We start from the raw sequence: 6,000 nt of genomic DNA on the forward strand, positions 1-6,000 counted from the left end.
TTCAGACACCAGCTGACTCCTCACTGTAGTCACACTGGCTCCTGTGTCTCTCAGAGCCTCCACCCTCTGTCAATTAATGGTCACCCACTGCCTATACTTCTTAGTGTTTTCAGGCACTAGGGTTCTCAGGACCATCTCACTGTCCCCTAGTGAGACAAGGGTCATCTCAGCTGGTTCCCACCCACCTGAAACCAACTCCTCCCCAATCGCTACACTGGCCAAACCCTGGGATGTCGCACCAGTGGGTGCCGGTGTAATTTTGGGGCATTTGGGGTCCCCCCTCACATGATCCACCTGGTCACATGCATAGCACTTACGTGGGGGACCACCTGCCACTGGCCTCCCTTTGGAGAACCATGGCTTCTTTTCACTGGGGGTTGGGAATCCTTACCCTGAGAATCAGTTTGGGGCCCTTTAGAGCACTCCCCCTGTTTGCCCTTACCCCCCCCTTTCTTCTGAGAGGGACCCTGCCCACCCTTGGCGTGGTCTCCCCCATACCTCTTTTGGGCCCTGGTGCTCTCCCAGCGGTCCGCTTCCTGCGCAAGCTTACTGGGGTCAGTCAGCTTGCTGTCAATCAGGTGCTGGCGCAGCTCTGGAAAACACAAACTGTACAAGTGCTCCCAAGCAATCAGATTGTAAAGCCCCTCATACGTAGTTACCTTACTGCCCTTCATCCAACCATCCAGTGACCTGCAATAAGAATCAACACATTCCAACCATGTTTGGGATTCCTTCTTCTTGTAGGACCTAAACTTACCCTTGTACTGCTCAGGGGTAAGACCATACCTTGTAAGCAAGGCATCCTTCATTTTAGAGTAGGTGAGATTCTGAGCATCCCCTAAGGCTGTCAGTGTATCCCTCCCCTCTGCCTCAAAGTGCTTCCACAGCGCCGCCCCCCAATGAGCTTCAGGGACCAGATTCATGTGGAGAGCAGACTCATACCCCTTGAACCACAAGTATATGTCATCCTCCCTCTTGTAATCTTTCACAAGGTCTTCAGGAATGTGCACCCTCCTCTCAGGCTGCACTGTAGGGTTGCTGCCACCATCTCTACTGGACTGGCTTCTATGATCCATCTCTTTCAAGCTAAGCTCATGAGCCATCTGTATCTTCCTCTCCTCAAGAGCTAGCCTTCTCTGCTCCAATTGGTACTCCCTTTCTGCCTGTCTGTCCTGCAACTCTTCAGGTGTCAGACCCTTGAATGAGACACTGCTACCTGCCCTGGAGACCTTCCCCCTGGACAATACAGGCCCACCCACAATACCATTGTGTACTGAACACTCTTCCTCTTCCTCCTCATCTCCCTCATCCTCTGTGTGCCCTTCAGTGCTCTTGGCTGTCACCCAGGCCCTTAGCGCCTTTTGCAGCTCCTCCTTCCTGGATGAGCTCTTAATGGGACAGTCAAAACTTTTTACAGAACTGCTTCAACTGAGCCTTGGTATAACCCTCCAATTTCTCAAGGTCAAAGTCAGCTCCAACTGATGCATCTCCAGTTTGGGACATGATGAAGATTCAAAAACAAGTGCAAAGTTCCAAAGGCAGAAAAACAAGTTCCCAAAATCAAGGAATCAGCGATAAAAAAAAATGGAGTAGAATAAAAACAGTCCCAAAGAGAAAAAATCAAAAGATCACCAAACAAGTAGTATGTGGTCACGTAGTGGTCTGAGATCACAACAGTAGTGTACACTTAATCACTGTATGTCAAGTACAAATACAAGTCCAAATCCCAAACGCTGATCACCAATGTTAGAAATGGGGTCTTTAGTTGACAGTCAGATTACCCCCTGTTCAAGCAAGGACCCTCACTCTAGTCAGGGTAAAAGAGAATCACCCTCAGCTAACCCCTGCTTACCCCCTTGGTATCTTGGCAGAGCAGTAGGCTTAACTTCAGAGTGCTAGGTGTAAAGTATTTGTACCAACACACACATTAACTTAATGAAAACACTACAAAATGACACAACACAGGTTTAGAAAAATAGGAAATATTTATCTAAACAAAACAAGACCAAAACGACAAAAATCCACCATACACAAGTCAAGTTATCAATTAAAAATCAAAAAGAGTCTTTAAGTAGTTTTAAAAACACACTAGCGGTCAAAAGACCGCCGCGGTAATTCTGAGTTTCCCGCTGGGCTGGTGGGCGACCGCCAGAAGGCCGCCTGCCAGCCCAGCGGGAAACCCCCTTCCATGAGGATGCCGGCTCCGAATGGAGCCGGCGGAGTGAAAGGGGTGCGATGGGTGCAGTTGCACCCGTCGCGATTTTCAGTGTCTGCTTAGCAGACACTGAAAATCTTGGTGGGGCCCTGTTAGGGGGCCCCTGCAGTGCCCATGCCATTGGCATGGGCACTGCAGGGGCCCCCAGGGGCCCCACGACACCCGTTACCACCAGCCAGGTTCTGGCGGTCAAAACCGCCAGAACCAGGCTGGCGGTAAGGGGGTCGGAATCCCCATGTCGGCGCTGCCTGCAGCTCCGCCATGGAGGATTCCCTAGGGCAGCGGGAAACCGGCGGGACACCGCCGGTTTTCCGTTTCTGACCGCGGCTGTACCGCCGCGGTCAGAATGCCCCTGAAGCACCGCCAGCCTGTTGGCGGTGCTTCCTCCGTCCCCGGCCCTGGCGGTCCATGACCGCCAGGGTCAGAATGACCCCCATAGTCTATTCTGGAGAAGGTCCAGTGGGACCTGGAGAAAAAAGAATAGTTCCTGGCCCCCGGGTTCCGTTGGCGCCACCAGTCTGAAAGACCTGGAGAAGCCGCAGATTGAGCCAGGTGGGTACCTGCTGGTGCGTCCAAGAGTACACCTTAGCAGTCCACCGTCAGGACTGTTACATCATTGAAGTCACCACCCATAGCAGCATGGCTGCCACTTCCTCCAGCACAATGGCCTGCAGACAGAGACATTGACCAGGGTAACATACTCCCTTCCCCACATTCCCTACAGTCAGACATCTCTTGCATCCATAAGTCCACGTCTGTAGTATCTGGAAAGGGGGCATCTTTTTTATGAGTATGGCCACCTGCCTCAAACCAGAGAGGAAACCTGCAAGCACTAATATAGTGTAGGCTCCCCTACTCAGAAATCTGTACTGGGTCCCTAACAGATGTGTCTCCTGAAGTAAAACCTTATTTGGTTTGAGACGGCCAATGTAGTGTGCCACATGGCCCTGTTTCACCTTGCTACCCAACTCATTAATATTCCAGGACCTACTGGAACACTGAATGGTTTCTAGCAGTTTACCCTACATCATCAGATGGTAATACGTCTGTGGCCATGCCACCTCCCCTCCCTTCCCTGTGTTAGAAAGTGTGCGCCTACGTCTGTGACTCCCCTCAACCCTGTGAACAAAGTGAACAGAACAACCAAAACATAACTCCCCTAGATGTGCCCCCTCCACTCCCTCCCAACCTTCCACCACCCGAGCGAGTGCAAGAAACCCATAGAAATGGGACAACCACTGGATGTTGAGGCAAGAGAGGTCTGTCGCCCTTCCGCCATACTTAGAAACTGTAAAACTGTTACGCCAACTCAACAGCCGAAAGAACAAAGAGATACAGATGACAGACGCAGAAACTCAAAAGGTGACTCTATGGAGAAGTGGGTGCAGAAGAACTGAAAGAGAGACAGAAGAGGAATAAGAAGAAGGAAGCACTAAAAAAAGAGAGAAAAGGAGGTGGCCACAAGGACACTCTAGGCCCCATAGCATGTGCCGCAACACCCTGCCTTCTAGTCCAATGTCAATTGTAGGCAGCACAGTGAGGCCTCCATGGCGCACCACAGGAGCAGCACTGTAGCACCCGGAAGAGCGAGGCCACTGTTCACTGAAAGTTCACCCCTGGGATGGCAGTACAGTAGTTTGGTCACTGACACTCAGCACTCCACCGGGCCTCCACAGCAATAAAGTTTTCAGTGCCACATACAATTCCCACAGCTATTGGCCGGACAGGTCAGGCATTTCCTCGACTATCTCAGAGCACTGCCTGCCGATTGCACTGATATAACTGCCTCAACCAGCCTCTTGGCCTTCTCTTTTTCCAGCTGCAGTTGCTCTTAATCCAGTGTACCATTCTGTCTAACCACAACTTGTGTTTTTTCACATGTCCACTCCTGGCGACGCAACGTCTCTTCCCCAGTGTTCCCCTCCAGTGAGAGCCCGACAGCTTGTTCGAGGGCTTCCCTGCACCTGGCACCGGAATTCTGCCATCACCCTGAACTTCCAGCCAGTCCAAAACCTCCTTCTGGGACATAAAGAAATGGGAGCATTCCTCATGGAAGACCTTCAATTTGGCAGGGTACAGCAACAAGTACTGCAGCCTTATAGCTGTCAGTTTTTGCTTAACTCCCACAAATGTTTTTTGCAGCTCCTGTACATGCTGGGTGTAATCTGGAAAGATCCTGATGGCACAGTTTTCAAAGGAGGGATCTTCGTGTTGCTGAGCCATCTGTAAAGTAGTATCGCTGTCCCTATAATTAAGGAGTTTGGCAATGATAATTCTTGACAGCTCTCCAGGTGGTGGAACTAAGGCCCATTTTGCACTCTCCACCACAAAGACACTCAAGAAGGCAGCACCTGACAGTGTTCCCCGGAACCATTGTTCTAGAAAAAGTTCTGGGCCATCCCCTCAGATCCTTCAGGAAATCTCACAAATCTCAGGTTGCAGCACCTGGAGAGACCCTCTGCATCCTCCTCTGGCATCTCAAGCCGCTGCGTCTGGATTGTCAGGATAGCCACTTCAGACCAGATGATCTTCAATTCTTCCTAGGGCTTTGTAATGTGCTGTGCGGTCTTCAATGATCTCTCAGCCACTCTAAGCAGGTCGGAAGGTAGCAGATTGATATCCATAGATACTAAGTCTATCTTGGCCTGTACGTTGATGCTGGAGGCTTCAATCGCCACCAGGATTTACATGCCTGTGGGACCTTGCTGATCCTCCAGACCCTTTCTGTCAACAGCAGCCTGTGTCACGCCACCGTGTATTGATCTACCTACTTCTGCTGGACCCCTTGTGGGTTTCATTTTTAACCATTGTTAGGGGAATTGGGGGTTCTGATGTGTCCTAGCATATAAAGTGCTTGTTACCGGGTTCCACACACCGCTACCTCAGGCTAATGTCAGTCACACTCTTCCGCTTTTCTAACCCCGTCAGGTGCCTTCTTTGTTTTCAGCAGTAGGGATGGGATAGAGCCCAGGCTGCAGTCCCAGACCTAGGAGACCCAGAGTATGCCAAAGAAGGGCACAGACGCCCCTCTGTTCAGCAGCGAATCACTGTACCAGCCCAGACATCGAAGTTCCGGAGGCATACAACCAGTTCAGCAGGCTCCGCATGATGAGTCATGGGCCCGTAAGACACCTCAAAACAAGGCAGCCAAAGCACAGGTCCACACAGGAAGGTCTCAGTGTGTGACTATTGTCTCAGTCCATATACCACTGGAAGTGTGGGGTGATAAAGTGAGGGTAAACTGGATTAGTGAACCCTAGACTAGAGGCGCTGGCTCAGCGCGTAATTGCTGGATAAAGGGCTGTGTATAGAATGCCTATGATATGACTCAACCTCATTGTTAAAGGAACTACAGAGGGAGTGCTGAAATAAGTCTAACTGGATATTTTACAGGGATCCAGATGGGGTGTGAAAAAAATTACCTTACACGTCACCTGTCAAGGTTATTAGGATACTTTATTAGAGGTGTATGTAGGTAAGGTTAAAACTTATGTTTGGGACTCCAAGGGATACCCTCCCTCAGGCAACTCCCAGACCTGAGGCAAACCGCATTATCACACCCCATCTGGATCCCTGTAAAATATCCAGTTAGATTTATTTCAGCACTCCCTCTGTAGTTCCTTTAACAGTGAGGTTGAGTCCGCCCAGGTAGTACTATCTTACCTGGGTGGGGCTAGGTGGTCAAATGATGAAGCATGACACTATTATGTGTGTGAGACCACCTAGTCCGTAAAAGGAAATCCCTCTTGTAGATACAGCCACTATCATAGACATTCTATACACAG

Source organism: Pleurodeles waltl, chromosome 4_2 (genome assembly GCF_031143425.1).
Source record: "Pleurodeles waltl isolate 20211129_DDA chromosome 4_2, aPleWal1.hap1.20221129, whole genome shotgun sequence".
Taxonomy (NCBI): Eukaryota; Metazoa; Chordata; class Amphibia; order Caudata; family Salamandridae; genus Pleurodeles; species Pleurodeles waltl.